This window comes from Schistocerca americana, chromosome 2, assembly GCF_021461395.2.
Source record: "Schistocerca americana isolate TAMUIC-IGC-003095 chromosome 2, iqSchAmer2.1, whole genome shotgun sequence".
Lineage (NCBI taxonomy): Eukaryota > Metazoa > Arthropoda > Insecta > Orthoptera > Acrididae > Schistocerca > Schistocerca americana.
In genome coordinates this window covers 830402092-830420634 of record NC_060120.1, presented here as the reverse complement: position 1 = coordinate 830420634, position 18543 = coordinate 830402092, and positions in this window count along the sequence as shown.

Genomic DNA, 18543 nt, shown 5'->3' with positions numbered 1-18543 from the left:
GGACTTGGGAAATTCCAGCAGGACATCTCACACGTCCAGAATTCCTACAGAGTGGCTCCAGGAACGCTCTTCTAAGTTGAAACACTTCCGATGGCCATCAAACTCCCCAGAACTGAACATTGTTGAGCATATCTTGGATGCCTTGCTACGTGCTGCTCAGAAGGGGTCTCTACTCCGTCGTACTCTTACGGATTTATGGACAGCCCTTCAGGGCTCATGGCGTCAGTTCCATCCAGCACATCGTATTGCGGCACTTCTGCGTGCTCGCGCGTACCCTACACGATATTAGGCAGGTGTACCTTTTTCTCTGGCTCTTCAGTGTAGGTATTCCACGGGTAAAACTCCATTGCTTTCTTTCCTATGATAGTATGAATATCATGGAACGGAGCAACAGACAAATGAACGACATACATTTCATATAGGTCAGTGGGATGTGAAATGTATCAGATGTTGCCATTGATAGGTGGCACATATTTTGAGCTCTCTTTTAAACTCTCGTATTCAAAATAAAGTAATTAAAATTCTAAACTTTAGCACCATTTTAGATTTTCGTACCAACACCATCTAAGCTGGCCCGGTGAGATCGTGCACCAGCACTCTCACCTGAAGATGGCGGCCAGTTACTGCTGAAATATTGAGTCAAGATGACGTTATGATCCGGCTGCATACTCGAGAAGAATATTAACACTAAGACATGCTTTATCACGATTTTCTCAAAACGGTAGTGCTAGGGGAAAAAAAACAACTCAGTAGATGTTGGCTGTCTTCATACTTCAGCAAATTCTTAGCCTACAAATAACATCACCACCCAAACTGCGCATTGACAATTGCTAAGGTTCGGAGAACAAAAGGAATCACGTAACAAGTGACAATCACTTCCCTGGTTACTTCGGCTGTACAGCGTTCATCGTCATAAACAGACATTTTGTCCTCCCCTAGACCTTTCCATCACAGGCAAGTATATTCATCTATGTTTTATCATGTCAACTATCCAGGTTCCATAGGTATCGTCCTGATCAGTTATTACCTCTTGGTATCTGGTAAAAAAGAGAGTCCAAATGGCCCTGGTGTGCTGCTGCACAAGGATGTTGAAAAGTAGGTGACGTAATATAAGAAATGAGACTGATCTCTACAGAATTGCTAGGAGAGGAATATATGGAAAACATTGACAAGAAGAAGGAAGAGGATGATAGGAAATTTGTTAGGACATCAAGGAATAACTTCCATGATTCTTGAGAGATCTGTAGAGGGTAAAAACTTGGGGAGAGGACAGTGACTGGATCATAAACAAATAATTGAGAACATTGGCTGCAAGTGCTACTCTGAGATGAAGTGGTTGGCACAGAAGAGGAATTCATGGTAGCCCACATCGAATGAGTCAGAAGACTGGTGGTAAAAAAATGAAAGAACTTCCTTTGTCGGACGTCCTGGCTACAGGCCCCTCCCACTTCTATTTATTTCATTACGGTCGTAATACTGTCTTCCACTTTAGAGTGTTCCCTAATGCATTTGTTTGTTTCCCTGGCCTGCTAGTAAACCCAAATATGGGCATTGCTATTACCTGTTGGCCTAAATGTATAAAACATCTCCAAATGTAGCGTCTTGAGCATTTCTGTGACGCTTCCTAACTGGTTAAACAAAGCTGTGACGGACGAAACACTTACTTCGATTTTCTCTCCAGCTCTTATATTAATCCGATTTGCTTCGGGTGCTACTCCGCCGATCAGGTTTCAAATATCACTGGAACAAGAGTTTTGTAGGAACCTCGGTCGTGGTTCACTTAAGACGCCATTAGAATCCTTCCAATGAGCCTTAGTCCTTCGACTTCTCCCACACTAATTTATGAGCTAGCAAAAGATAATTACCATTTGAGACTGGTAGTTTTGTCAAACATCGAGTCTGTTATCAAGAACTTTCGACCGGAATGAAACAGCTTATGAAAGGATCATAAGCTTAATAAATTTTCCTTCTCATCTTACACATATTAGGACAAGCAGAAGATCCGCATGAGGATCAAACTCTGAAGTTGAGGATTGGCTAGTACCAAACAACAAACATCCATGGTTCAGAAGTTTAATGAGTTCGTATATATACTCACATATTATCGAATAAAAAAAAAGAACTTACGGGCCAGTGTGAATCATAACAGAATTTCCTAACACCGTAACATTATTTAGTTAATATCTCAAGAATAAATGACACTGTTTCTGTAGTAGACTATCCTCTACACATCTTTCGTAGTTATCGACTCAGCCATCTCCCACGTGACTAAAAATAACAACAGCGACAGGAGAGAGAGAGAGAGAGAGAGAGAGAGAGAGAGAGACAATATCTTCAAACAATTAGATCTTTCAAAATAGCTATTGATCAAACCTAGTATTAACACTGAGGAAGTACTTGGATTGTCTCACCTACAGTTCCCGAAAATTTGATGGAAATTTCGAAACAGAATGGTTGCCATATGCATAAATCAGAAAAATACCAGGCGTTCAATGACCAGCAAGTCAGTACGTAGCGTATCGATGCATTTCTGTGTCTCCCGTGACTGGTATTCATAATGAAGCATTAGCATTGAATTATTTTGCCGATGCCATCTGGGAAGCAATTCTCTCATACAATTTTCATTCTATTGACGGAGACACCCTTTTGAAGCATTGATAAATGTAAGGAAAGCAACAAACTGTTTACTGCTGTAATTCTGCAGGAATGTTTAGCTTTAATAACAGATGAATTTTCCACGACTGAGGTTGCAAATATTTATCAATGCAGTTAGTAAACAGGTAACTGGATAATGTTTAAGTAAAAATCCGAAACACAAAGCAGATAACGGCTAACGCCATAGCATCAATTTTCCGTCGCAGCTGAGGATCATCCGATCGCACACAAATGGGAGGGGAACTGCGAGAGTGATATGGCACGACTTCTCTTCTAAACCCATAGTCTGCTTGTTTCCGCTACGTAACGTTGCTTATAACTGGTGCCGGATAACATCCGATGAAAGTGGATTTGATAGAGCCTGATATCGGGCAACAATTTTTGAGTTAATACCAGAAGTACTTTAACACTCATCTACAACACGTCACGAGGTGTCTCAAAACCGAAGAGGTAAGTTCTGATGAGAAATAAGCAAACAACCTAAAGATTTTGCAAACGGATTCATATATCGTTATGTAAGTTTTGATAAATTATTTTTGGTATCTGAAAATGAGGGCAGCGTTCACCAAATATCGTATGTCTCTCTTCAAGGAATGAGTATGGAAAAGCATCGTATTTCTCGGCTTCGGATCACGCATACATCATCATGACCGGTATTATTAGTAAGTCTTCATCGGATGGTAAGATATATGACACATTTGAGGACGCAACCGCGAATAAAAGCTTCCTCACCGAATGATACAAGATTGATTTTGCGCTCAATCTGAAATGAAATACACTGCATGGAAAAAGTGGAACATCCAGAAGAGCCGGCAGCTGTGACTGAGCGGCTCTAGGCGCTTCAGTCTGGAACCGCGCTGCTGCTACGGTCGTAGGTTGGAATCCTGCCTTGGGCATGGATGTGTGTGATGTCCTTGGGTTAGTTAGGTTTAAGTAGTTCTAAGTGTAGGGGACTGATGACCTCAGATGTTAAGTCTCATAGTGCTTAGAGTCATTTGAACTATTTTAACCATCCAGAAGACGTGGTCGGACGTCGATGTAAGGTGGACACGTACACACCATCTGCACGTATGTAAATGATTTAGAGTTGTGAGAATTCTGTATGATGTGTAGAACAGCCACCAGAGTGCATTAGTTTTGTTCGTGTTTAGTGTTATTATCATGCCTGGTAGGTCGCGTGAACAGCGTCAGATGTTGAGTGATCACTTTCAATCCCACAGAGACGCTATTGGTATGAGACAGCGTTATCAGCACGTAACAGAGTTTGAGAGGGGCCTCATTGTGGGCCTCCATTTGGCCAGCTGGTCGAATCGTGCAGTATCCAGATTTGCGGTGCATTCAAATGAGACAGGGTCCAAAGTTGGACTTCTTGGATATTTAGGGCCGGAATACTTGTCGTCAGGGTTCCAGTCGATCACGTGTGGCCAGTACAAGGGACGATCGCTGTGTTTTGCACCAAGCAAATCGTAACCTCTTCACATCATCGCCTGCCATTCGACGACGAAGAATTCTGCAAGAATTCCTTGCAACGTTTTGTGTCATCCCTCACCATTTGTCGGAGACTAGCAGCACACAGACTAGGGAATTACCTTACCGTGTATAGGCTGCCCTTACATAACACCACAACACAAACGGCTGCGTTTCGAGGGTTGCCGTCACCGGGTAGGATGAACTGCTGGTGAATCACGTCGTACTGTGTTCGGTGATGAACTGCAGTTCTGCACTACTCGGGATGACCATCGTTGGAGAGGATGACTGACGTGTGGAGAGGTGCTGCTCTGCGTGACTACTGGCATCATGATGTGAGGGGCTCTGGTTTGACTTCAGATCACAACTGCCAATGACTGAGCGAACTCTGACGGCACAACTGGCGCGGCTGGTTGGTTGCTTGATTTGGAGGAAGGGAAAAAACAGCGAGATCATCGGTCCCATTGCATTAGGGGAGGATAAGGAGGAACTCAGCCATGCCCTTTCAAAGAAACCATCCCGGCACTTACCTGAAGCGATTTAGACAGCTGGCACGTCATGGATATCCTGTGTCCTCATGCGACAGTTCTGTAATAACGTTTTTTAACAGACCAAAGCTTCTCCACTCATGGCATGTGTCTCTATGAACTGTCTCCGTGATGTTGAGGTATTCTCAAGGCCAGATCTATTCCCGATTGAATATGTGTGGTACCAGATCCGACGTCAGCTCAGTCCTAGTAGTAGTGTCGAGGAAATCAAGGACCTATTATAACAGTCGTGGACTAGATTGCCTCAGATTTTATGACACGTTGCTAACCGAACCAGTACATACATCCAGTCCAGAGGGGCTGCGAAGTCATATTCATCAAACAGCTGATACTGCCAAGTTCTTTGTAAATTTGACTCGATTTTGTAATCACTAAAACAACATCACATACTCTCTCAACCAGTAACTTTCATTCCGTTTCCTCCTCACCTTCTGGCTGCTTCACTTTTTTTGTCAAGCAGTTTAGTGTCCCATTTATATTGACCATCCTAAATAACAGTTTGTCCAGATGTAAATTACACAATGTATCAAGCAATTGTTCTTTAGCCGTCAGGGGGATATCAATTAGCATGATTGCCTTCGTTGTAGCTTTGTTTTTACAAAGATATAAAACAGCGGTATGACTTTTTTAAATGGCACCCTGTATTTTTTATTCGGTAATTCATTTCCTCTCCTAAAGACCTATTCAAAAATGTATCACAGTGTACCATTCACTAAAACACAACGTTATTAATTACATAACACAACATTGACGTTGACGCTCCCAGTGCTTGGTGCAGGTACTAGGGGTAATGGAACACATCCACGTGCTGACGTTGACAGAAGACAAACGTAAACATAAGTAGAATGCACACCCGTCGTTCCGTCAACCATCGTCAGTTGAAGAGTTGTGTAAGTAGAATGTACACCAACGAAGAGAAGGTAGAAATGCTACTCATCTATGGGGAATGTAAGTTAGCAGAACAGTAATTGCAATACTGTATTCTTACGTACAGGTACATTTAGTTCAGTAGTTTAGTCCTTTTAAATACTGTTGTGTAGAGTAGGCATGCAGTAAAGACTGTCCTTCCTACAAATTGCATCAACATAATGTTTCTTTTATTGTTGTTGTTGTTGTTGTTGTTGTTATTGTTGTTATTAAAGGCAGGCAAAATGCTACGCAGGCAGCGCAACTGTACAGAGAGCGATATCCTGTCAAGAACCCACCTTCCAGACGGGTGTTTTCTCGTCTTGTTGCAACATTTAAGGAAGGGGAGGTTTCAACCCACGACAAAGCAATCGTCGTAGCACTCACACAGACGAACCTGCCGAAGTTACTGTTCTCGGTTCCGTTGCTATGAATCCACATGTGAGCACACGACAGCTTGAACGCGAGATTGGCATTCCTAAAACCAGTGTACATCATATTCTTACACGTCACCGGTTCCATCCTGTGCGCACCTACATCAACAATTGCACGGGATTGGTTTCCAGAATCGTGTACAATTCTGTCAGTGGGCACAGCTGCAAATCCTCACCAACCCGAACTTCTTCTCCAATGTTCCATTTACCGATGAATGTTCCTTCTCAAACAAAGCACAGGTAAATACAAGGAACATGCATCATTGGTCCAGCTCAACTAACGATGGCTTAGGCAGGTGGAACATCAGAGTCAATGGAGAGTTAACGTCAGGTGTGGGATGCTTCGTACTACAATTATTGGCCCTTATTTCATCAATGATAGTCTAAACGGCACAGCGTATGCCAACTTCCTCAGACGAATTCTTCCTCCTCTTCTGGATGAAGTGCTGCTAAGAACCAGAATGCTTATGTGGTATCAACACGATGGATGTCCAGCACATAATGCCTTGCGTGCACGTCGTGTTCTGAACCGAAGGTATCCTGCCAGATGGAGTGCTCGAAGAGGAACAGTTACTTGGCGTGATAGGTCTCCTTATTTGAACCCTCTGGAGTTTTCTCTTTGGGGATGCATTAAAGACGTTGTCTATCGCGATATTCCAACAACTCCAGACGACATGCTGGAATGTATCGTGCTTGGTTGTAATTCTCTTTAGCAGGCAACACTGGAAGCAGTAAATAATTCGTTCGCTCAACGAGTGCACCAGTGTATCGGTGTCCAGAGTCACCAGTTTGAGCACCTTTGAATGTTCTACTCCTGGGCAATGGTATAGGAGGGTCAAAATCAATGTTTTGTTATGTGTTTACTTGGTTTTCATTTGTTTTCTGACAGCTCTAGCAGGTGAACGAGTTTGTGATCCCGGGCTCAAAGTCATTGTTGTGTTATGTCATTAATAACGTTGTGTTTCAGTGAATGGTACACTGTGTCACATTTTTTAATAGGTCTTTAGGAAAGGAAATGCAGTGTGCCATTTAAAAAAGTCATACGGCTGTTCATATCTTTGTATAAAACAAAGCTACAACGAAGGCAATCATGCTGATTTATGTCCCCATGACGGCTAAAGAACATTCGCGTGAAACGTTTCTAATTTGCAACCGGACAAACAGTTATTTAGGGTGGTTTAGGGTGGTCAAGATAAATGGGGCACCCTGTATATACTACTGGCGAGTGTACTGCATGGTTCGATATACAAACGATTAATGTTTTAGCACAACCCCACATACAAGTTAGCAGGCATGCATTACACATTCTGCACACAAGGAAAGACTGCTCTGAGGATCTCTTAGTCAGATACCGAATTTTAATGTTGGTCACATGCGAGAAGATTGTGTTATGCTTCACATAAGAAGGAACTTCTATGAGCTCATGTCGAACTCCAACAGTGCGAGGTCGTGACCTATCGAGACTGTCATTTATCGCTTCGCCATATCGCTGGTCGCGTTGGTAGGGATCCCATGTATGTCACGCGAATATGGAATCGATGAATCCACGTAGGGTCTTAATGGCCCCACGCATCTAGCGCCCGAGAGGACCAACATGTTGTTCACTCGGCAGCGTAGCAACATACAGTAATGTCGCGAACTTTGCATCATCAAATGCGATCGTTTGCAGCGAGGCACGTATCCATATGGATAAGGCAGTGATGTGTAGAGCATCACAGACAGTCATAATGACAACCACTGTCGCTGCTCCCTCTGATGCACCCACAGAGGGAGTTGTGCTGGCGATGGTCCGCCCAGCGACAACACTGGATAGAGGAATGGCTCCTTGTCGTCTTTACAGACGTTCCGGTTCTATGTGCCGCGTCACAATTGACGTATCCGTGTGTTGCGGCTCTGAGGATAACGAATGTTGCCAGACTGCAATTTCATAATCACACGAGCACAGCTCCTGGTACGGGGTACATTGGCTATGCAACCACATCAACTCAGATTCGCATGGTTGGTAATCTGGACAGCAGACGTTCCATTTCTGACGTGTTGGGGGTGGTAGCTGTGCCTTATCTTAGAGGTCTCCGCGACCTTGGCTTTCAACAGCATAACGGAAGACCGCATGTAATCTGTGCTGGCCTGGCATGTCTCGATACAGACATTGTTCAACTCTGGCCCTGGCCAGTACGTTTTCCAGGATTATCACCCAATGAAAACGTCAGCTGTTTTATTCCAATGAAAATCAGTTTCCTTACATACACTCCTGGAAATGGAAAAAAGAACACATTGACACCGGTGTGTCAGACCCACCATACTTGCTCCGGACACTGCGAGAGGGCTGTACAAGCAATGATCACACGCACGGCACAGCGGACACACCAGGAACCACGGTGTTGGCCGTCGAATGGCGCTAGCTGCGCAGCATTTGTGCACCGCCGCCGTCAGTGTCAGCCAGTTTGCCGTGGCATACGGAGCTCCATCGCAGTCTTTAACACTGATAGCATGCCGCGACAGCGTGGACGTGAACCGTATGTGCAGTTGACGGACTTTGAGCGAGGGCGTATAGTGGGCATGCCGGAGGCCGGGTGGACGTACCGCCGAATTGCTCAACACGTGGGGCGTGAGGTCTCCACAGTACATCGATGTTGTCGCCAGTGGTCGGCGGAAGGTGCACGTGCCCGTCGACCTGGGACCGGACCGCAGCGACGCACGGATGCACGCCAAGACCGTAGGATCCTGCGCAGTGCCGTAGGGGACCGCACCGCCACTTCCCAGCAAATTAGGGACACTGTTGCTCCTGGGGTATCGGCGAGGACCATTCGCAACCGTCTCCATGAAGCTGGGCTACGGTCCCGCACACCGTTAGGCCGTCTTCCGCTCACGCCCCAACATCGTGCAGCCCGCCTCCAGTGGTGTCGCGACAGGCGTGAATGGAGGGACGAATGGAGACGTGTCGTCTTCAGCGATGAGAGTCGCTTCTGCCTTGGTGCCAATGATGGCCGTATGCGTGTTTGGCGCCGTGCAGGTGAGCGCCACAATCAGGACTGCATACGACCGAGGCACACAGGGCCAACACCCGGCATCATGGTGTGGGGAGCGATCTCCTACACTGGCCGTACACCACTGGTGATCGTCGAGGGGACACTGAATAGTGCACGGTACATCCAAACCGTCATCGAACCCATCGTTCTACCATTCCTAGACCGGCAAGGGAACTTGCTGTTCCAACAGGACAATGCACGTCCGCATGTATCCCGTGCCACCCAACGTGCTCTAGAAGGTGTAAGTCAACTACCCTGGCCAGCAAGATCTCCGGATCTGTCCCCCATTGAGCATGTTTGGGACTGGATGAAGCGTCGTCTCACGCGGTCTGCACGTCCAGCACGAACGCTGGTCCAACTGAGGCGCCAGGTGGAAATGGCATGGCAAGCCGTTCCACAGGACTACATCCAGCATCTCTACGATCGTCTCCATGGGAGAATAGCAGCCTGCATTGCTGCGAGAGGTGGATATACACTGTACTAGTGCCGACATTGTGCATGCTCTGTTGCCTGTGTCTATGTGCCTGTGGTTCTGTCAGTGTGATCATGTGATGTATCTGACCCCAGGAATGTGTCAATAAAGTTTCCCCTTCCTGGGACAATGAATTCACGGTGTTCTTATTTCAATTTCCAGGAGTGTATGTATTTTGTCCATATGTAACTCATATGTGTGCAATCGATTTGAAGACTGTATTATTTTATCTTCAGCTACTTCTTAGTCGTGCTTCATGAACCGAATGTAGTAAGAACTGTTAATGTTTTTCCGCCAAGGGTGGCACCAATAATGGGTCGGCAAACTTCTTTCAAATGTCCGTTTGGACGCAAAGAACAGAGTATATTTGCATGAATTATCAAACTACAGGCGCCTCCCTTGGTGGAACGGAAGTTACAGTACTTACGGGAATCGATGCAAGAAGCACGCCTTAAAGGTGCCTGAAATGGGACAATATTGTCTTGAAATCGATTATACACGCATTAGCTACACATCAAAATAAAAAAAAAAAAATACAGACGAAAGTAATTGACTTTAATTGGAATAAAAAACAACTGAAAGTCCTACGGATGTTCATACGTAGCGCACTCCACGAAAATATCGGTGATGGTTTGTCATGAGACTGGCCCTCCACCATTCCCCACTTTACCTAGAACTGAGCAGCATGGAGTGACGTACACTTACTGTCACTCAAGCTCTGTTCGACTCTGCGTCCAGCCGATGCAGAAACGTTGTTACTGCTAGCTGTGGCAGCTTTATGTACTAAATTTTATACACTGCATGCCCCCCAAATTACCCACAGTCTAATCGTGCATTCTTCCCACTAAACGGTGTACGTGCAACAAGGAAAATTTCGTTCTCAGCTATTCTTCCTTATGTTGCAAATTAATAGCCAGTAATGTATATTGTTGTTCAGCAGAATGGTAATTAAATACATGAAATAAAATTTTATTAGAACCTGTTGGGACGACGCTAAGTGGAACACTTCCGTCGATTATTCAACTGTAGCGTAACCAACGTGAACACTCGGAAGAACTGAAGCACAAACAGAGAGAAGGTTTACTGCCTCATAGCGTGCGAGAGACGACAAAAAGAACGCCTGAATCATCACTTAGACATGAGCTCTGAGCAGATGCTACGCTCTACTGCAGCGAGACAAGTAGTAATTCTGCCTTGGGATGACGCATGAATGCCTTTCCGGATGCAGACTTTGAGTAAAGGAACACTCTAAATTCCTAAAGCTAAACATTAGGTCAGCTAAGAGGGCTGAGAGGCTCAGAAGACGGTAGCACATTCAATCACCCGCGTGAGAAGTATCACGTCATTGACTACCATAAAACTCTCGCCTTGCTTGCACTCATTCTCGGATGTAGGGCGCTGCTTGTGCATCACTGATACCAATGAACGTCGGCTCTATTAGTTGATGGGTGCCCTGGTGAATACAACTGTCTCCAGCTGCCTAGACCTAGGAGTCCACTGCTACGAATCTGCAGCCGCCTGGTTCTAGAGGGAACTTCGACTGTGCGAGCTGCACTCCTGCCGGTCACAATGTAAACTGAAGACGACGCCAAGAATAAAGAACCGTTCTGCCGGTCTATGATCTGACCATCTGAGGAGCATAGCGCCTGTGCCCCCACTCTTGGGCAGTACAGGTACCGCCTTACCGGCTGTGTTGTTCACTCTTCCACCTTCAAGCCATTTCAACAACTGAAAGCAGAGGCATACCGATTTCTGGGACCGAGATCAGTCACAGCATCAGGCAAAGAGAATGCTGTGGCTCCAAGAGATGTCCACAGCTAGGACACGCTGTAGTGACGCACCCTCCTACAATAGGGCTCCGGCAATGCAGAGCCTGCGCCGGCAAATCCCTCGCCGGAGTTTGGTGTGCTACTCCGTGCCTTGGTGCAACGAAGGCTCAGCACAGCAGCCGCTAGACAGCGCCGGGAAGAAGACAGAGTCAATGTAAAACTCTTTTTAGTAAATCACTATGAACTGAACGATCTCTCCCTAGTATCAATGTGCGCCACAGGACCCCATCACCACACCTCCGCCTAACTATCTTACACTGTCGTAGGAGGCCGCATCTGGTAGGATCCCGCAAATTTGGTGTCAGAAAGTGGTATTCTGCTGCCCTGTCTCCTACAGTATATACAATATCGGAAAAAAACGCAACATCAAAAACTAATTAATGAAGGTATGAAAATAATAACTGTTCTCGAAAGAACAGATACAATTGATGACTGTGCAGCTTCTCTAGAATAAATGATAATTAACCGAAACCTTCAGCTGCCGACAGGTGTTGTCGATATACCTCGATGGGGACAGCTGAAAATGTGTGCCCCGACCGGGACTCGAACCCGGGATCTCCTGCCTACACGGCAGACGCTCTATCCATCATTTTTTTCATTTTATTGGGTATTTTTCGTTACGATTGGTCTGGGCGGACGTCAAGAGACAGTCGTTCAAGTTGATCGTTGATTCCTTTACTCAGTGGTTTTTTTTTTTTTTAATGACAGAGGGCGCGCAGCCCTTTGACCGAACACGCTGAGCTACCGTGCCGGCGTCCATCCGTACCACCGAGGACACAGATGAGTAACGCGACTACAGGAACTTATCCCTTGAACGCTACCCCTCAGACCAACATTATCAACTGTCACAATCTACATACGTAATGTTCCAACTAGATATTTGAGCACAGGTTGCCCGAACTCTTACGGGAATCATCACCTTAGTTGGCGTGAGTATTGAGTAGAAGGGCAAATATCTATTAGGAACTTACATATGTAGATTGTGGACAGTTGAGAATGTGGGTCTCACGGGAAGCGTGCAAGGGATAAGTCCCTGCAGTCGCGCTATTTGTCTGTGTCCTCAGTGGCGCAGGTGGATAGAGCGTGTGCCATGTAAGCAGGAGATCCCGGGTTCGAGACCCGGTTGGGGCACACATTTTCAGCTGTCCCCATCGAGGTATAACGACAACACCTTTCGGCAGCTGAGGGTTTCAATTAATTATCATTTAGTTAATGAAGAGTAATGAAATTATGGGAATACATTTGTCTACGTAATTCTGTCAGAGATAGCAAAGGACTTGGAAGAGCAGTTGAACGGAATGGACAGTGTCTTCAAAGGAGGACAAAAGATGTACATCAACAAAAACAAAACGAGGATAATGGAATGTAGTCGAATTAAGTCGGGTGATGCTGAGGGAATTAGATTAGCAAATAAAACACTTAAAGTAGTAAAGAAGTTTTGCTATTTGGAGAGCAAAATAACTGATGATGGTCGAAGTAGAGAGGATATAAAATGTAGACTGGCAATGGCAAGGAAAGCGTTTCTGAAGAAGAGAAATTTGTTAACATCGAGTATAGATTTCAGTGTCAGGAAGTCGTTTCTGAAAGGATTTGTATGGAGTGTAGCCACGTATGGAAGTTAAACATGGACAATAAATAGTTTGGACAAGAAGAGAATAGAGGCTTTCGAAATGTGGTACTACAGAAGAATGCTGAAGATTAGATGGGTAGATCACATACCTAATGAGGAGGTATTGAATAGAATTGGGGAGAAGAGGAGTTTGTGGCACAACTCGACAAGAAGAAGGGACCGGTTGATAGGACATGTTCTGAGGCATCAGGGTATCACAAATTTAGCATTGGAGGGCAGCGTGGAGGATAAAAATCGTAGAGGGAGACCAAGAGATGAATACACTAAGCAGATTCAGAAGGATGTAGGTTGGAGTAAGTAGTGGGAGATGAAGAAGCTTGCACAGGATAGAGTAGCATGGAGAGCTGCATCAAACCAGTCTCTGGACTGAAGATCAGAACAACAACAACATATGAAAGCGATTAACATTACAAGATCATATGTTAATGTAAGCGCGAGATAAGTCAATGCGAATGTAAAATTCTGGTACATTAGTAAATGGTGTAACCGCTAGAGTGTTGAATGCAAGCGTGCATTGTCCTGTACAGGTGCCGGATGTCAGTTCGTGGGATGGGGTTCCATGCCTGCTGCACTTGGTCGGTCAACACAGGGATGGTTAAAGCTGGTTGCGAATGACGCTGGAGTTACCGTTCGATGGTGTCCCATATGTGCGCGATTAGAGACAGATGTGGTGACAGAATAGGCCAAGCCAACATGTAGACACTCTGTAGAACATGGTAGGTTACAACAGCGACATGTGGGCGTGCGTTATCTTGTTGGAAAACATCCCTGTAATGCTGTTCATTAATGACAGCACAACAGGGTGAATTATCAGATTGATGTACGAATTTGCAGTCACAGTGCGTGGGATAACAACGAGAGTGCTCTGCTGTCATACGAAATCAAACACCAGGTCATAGCTCCAGGTGCAGGTCCAGTGTGTCTATCACGCAGGCAGGTTGGTTGCAGGCCCTCAATTGACCTCCTTTTTAAGCAACAAGTAGCTGTCACTGGCACCATGGCACAACCAGCTGTCACCAGAAAACGCAACAGACCTTCACTTCGCCCTCCGATGAACTGTCGCTTGGCTCCACTGATGGCGCAAATGATGTTGATTTCGGATCAGTGGAATGTAGGGTACAGGGCTTCTGGTTCGGAGCTGTCCTTGAAGAAACCGATTTCTAACAGTTCGGTTTGTCAGGGTGGTTCAAATTACTGCTCAAATTGCAGCTGCAGATGGAGTACGATGCGCCAGAGCCATACACCGAACCCGAAAGTCTTTCTTCTCGGTAGCTGCCGGTCTTCTTGCGACCGCCCATTCTCGTGGCCATCCCATCCAGCAGTCATACATAGGGGCTACATTTCTGCCACGATTTTTTGCAATATCGCAGAAGGAACATCCAGCTTCTTGTAGTCCTATTACACGACCTAGTTAAAACTGAGTGAGGTGTTAATCTACATCTACATCTACGTCTACATGATTACTCTGCAATTCACATTTAAGTGCTTGGCAGAGGGTTCATCGAACCACAATCATACTATCTCTCTACCACTCCACTCCCGAACAGCGCGCGGGAAAAACGAACACCTAAACCGTTCTGTTCGAGCTCTCATTTCTCTTACTTTATTTTGATGATCATTCCTACCTATGTAGGTTGGGCTCAACAAAATATTTTCACATTCAAAAGAGAAAGTTGGTGACTGAAATTTCGTAAATAGATCTCGCCGCGACGAAAAACGTCTTTGCTTTAATGACTTCCATCCCAACTCGCGTATCGTATCTGCCACACTCTCTCCCCTATTGCGTGATAATACAAAACGAGCTGCCCTTTTTTGCACCCTTTCGATGTCCTCCGTCAATGCCACCTGGTAAGGATCCGACACAGCGCAGCAATATTCTAACAGAGGACGAACGAGTGTAGTGTAAGCTGTCTCTTTAGTGGACTTGTTGCATCTTCTAAGTGTCCTGCCAATGAAACGCAACCTTTTGCTCGCCTTCCCCACAATATTATCTATGTGGTCTTTCCAACTGAAGTTGTTAGTAATTTTAACACCCAGCCCGAAGAATTGTGCTATTTATCGAGTAATCGAATTCCAACGGATTTCTTTTGGAACTCGTGTGGATCACCTCACACTTTTCGTTATTTAGCGTCAACTGCCACCTGCCACACCATACAGCAATCTTTTCTAAATCGCTTTGTAACTGAAACTGGTCTTCGGATGACCTTACTGGACGGTAAATTACAGCATTATCTGCGAACAACCTAAGAGAACTGCTCAGATTGTCACCCAGGTCATTTATATACACTCCTGGAAATTGAAATAAGAACACCGTGAATTCATTGTCCCAGGAAGGGGAAACTTTATTGACACATTCCTGGGGTCAGATACATCACATGATCACACTGACAGAACGACAGGCACATAGACACAGGCAACAGAGCATGCACAATGTCGGTACTAGTACAGTGTATATCCACCTTTCGCAGCAATGCAGGCTGCTATTCTCCCATGGAGACGATCGTAGAGGTGCTGGATGTAGTCCTGTGGAACGGCTTGCCATGCCATTTCCACCTGGCGCCTCAGTTGGACCAGCGTTCGTGCTGGACGTGCAGACCGCGTGAGACGACGCTTCATCCAGTCCCAAACATGCTCAATGGGGGACAGATCCGGAGATCTTGCTGGCCAGGGTAGTTGACTTACACCTTCTAGAGCACGTTGGGTGGCACGGGATACATGCGGACGTGCATTGTCCTGTTGGAACAGCAAGTTCCCTTGCCGGTCTAGGAATGGTAGAACGATGGGTTCGATGACGGTTTGGATGTACCGTGCACTATTCAGTGTCCCCTCGACGATCACCAGTGGTGTACGGCCAGTGTAGGAGATCGCTCCCCACACCATGATGCCGGGTGTTGGCCCTGTGTGCCTCGGTCGTATGCAGTCCTGATTGTGGCGCTCACCTGCACGGCGCCAAACACGCATACGACCATCATTGGCACCAAGGCAGAAGCGACTCTCATCGCTGAAGACGACACGTCTCCATTCGTCCCTCCATTCACGCCTGTCGCGACACCACTGGAGGCGGGCTGCACGATGTTGGGGCGTGAGCGGAAGACGGCCTAACGGTGTGCGGGACCGTAGCCCAGCTTCATGGAGACGGTTGCGAATGGTCCTCACCGATACCCCAGGAGCAACAGTGTCCCTAATTTGCTGGGAAGTGGCGGTGCGGTCCCCTACGGCACTGCGTAGGATCCTACGGTCTTGGCGTGCATCCGTGCGTCGCTGCGGTCCGGTCCCTGGTCGACGGGCACGTGCACCTTCCGCCGACCACTGGCGACAACATCGATGTACTGTGGAGACCTCACGCCCCACGTGTTGAGCAATTCGGCGGTACGTCCACCCGGCCTCCGGCATGCCCACTATACGCCCTCGCTCAAAGTCCGTCAACTGCACATACGGTTCACGTCCACGCTGTCGCGGCATGCTATCAGTGTTAAAGACTGCGATGGAGCTCCGTATGCCACGGCAAACTGGCTGACACTGACGGCGGCGGTGCACAAATGCTGCGCAGCTAGCGCCATTCGACGGCCAACACCGTGGTTCCTGGTGTGTCCGCTGTGCCGTGCGTGTGATCATTGCTTGTACAGCCCTCTCGCAGTGTCCGGAGCAAGTATGGTGGGTCTGACACACCGGTGTCAATGTGTTCTTTCTTCCATTTCCAGGAGTGTAGATCAGGATGATGGCGTCTTTATCGTCTTAAAGGCATTCTTGACTAACTTCAACTCTCCACGTTCAATCTCTAAGGAAAAACTAATGCTCACGAACGTTACAGCTTGTATATAAAGCAAACCCGATTTGTATTCTCATCGTGGCGTCACTCTCGTACAAGTGAAGTGAAACTTTAACAGACACCATCCTTCAGATGTAGAAATACGCTAACCAACTTTCGTTTATGTCGCACAAACCCCTTTCTGCTGCTGCGATTTTTTATTTCCTTCAATATATACACATGTATATTAGAAGTAAATCACCCACATTCTTTTCAATGAAACTATGCCGTTAGTCACCTGAAGCGTTTTAGAAGAATCACAGCAAAACTAAATCCGTATAACCGGACAGGCACATGAACTGCCTTTCTCCAGATTGCAAGTTCGGTGTCTCACCACTGCGCCATCTCGTTCGGCGTAACGACTTCAGGCAGTGGGTAAGTAGTGCACACGTTTAAGTTTGTAGTTCTTAAACAGAGCTCACCGCAGTCAGATGCCTTAATGATGATTAGATCACAAGCTTTTCGAATGCGCGCAAAAGAACTGTGATAACGTATGACGTAGAGACTGCTTCAGCAAAAGTAAAAATAACTTAAAAATTATGTAAAACTTTTCACTTTATTCGACCAACAACGGGATGTAGCAATAGCGGACATCATGGTCATTGATCCTCATGAAACCTTACCCAGCTTCCCAACTACATGCCAGGGATGAATCTGGAAAGGGGCTGTGTGTGCATACCCCAGTGAGCGGGGTTGAAGCTCAGTACCCGAGTTCCTCTGGTTTGATAGCTCTAGATCAATTTAGGGAAAAAAATGTGTGTTGTGTAAGTAGGCTGTTTAGGTTTTTATGTTGGTAACGCTACACAGTGCTCTGTATGAAAATCGTTGACTGTGTTGCGTGCAGTCTGTGGCTGGTTGGACTCATTGTTGGAATATTCGCTTGTGTAGTGTTGGGCAGTTGGATGTGAACAGCGCGTAGCGTTGTGCAGTTGGAGGTGAACCGTCAACAGTGGTGGATGTGGAGAGAGAGATGCCACAGTTTTGAGAGGTTGCTATAAGCGGACGATCTGGACGTGTGTCCGCCAGAAAAAGAAAATTTGTAGAGATGGATGTCATGAATTGACAGATATATATATATATATATGATGACTTTTGAACACTATTAATGTAAATAAATTGTTTGTTCTCTATCAAAATCTTTCATTTGTTACCTATGCCTGTCTGTAGTTAGTGCCTTCAGTAGTTAGAATATTTTCTTTAGCTGGCAGTATTGGCACTCGCTGTATTGCAGTAGTTTGAGTAACGATTCATGAAAGGTATAGGTTATGGTTAGTCAGGGTCATTCTTTTGTAGGGATTTTTGCGTTGCGCTAAAAATATTGTGTGTCAGTTTAGTGATGATCGGTATAAGTAAAGAGAAAACTGTTTGATTACGTTGAGTTTTGCTGAGCTGTTTGAAAATCAAATAACGTAGAAGTTTACCAGCACAGTCATTCATAATTTTTCTAATGGGACGTTTCAGTTGTCACTTGTGAAATGGTGAATGGTTACTATTTGGCTGAAGCGAAGACTACCTTAAATAAAATTTTAATCCAATGTATTTTGGACAATTCCTATTCACCATTACATTTGACTGTCGCTTGAATTTAACTTACAGTGGAAAACCATCGCTCTACTCTCGGTCAGACTTTCACTATTGTAATAGGATTAAACACAGAAATGAAACGTAACTCTTTATTCAGGAGAGAATAATTCATAACAAAGCTAGCACGCAAACTGACAAAAATTTATCAACAGCACTAACATTTTCGGCGAGAAAGTTAACC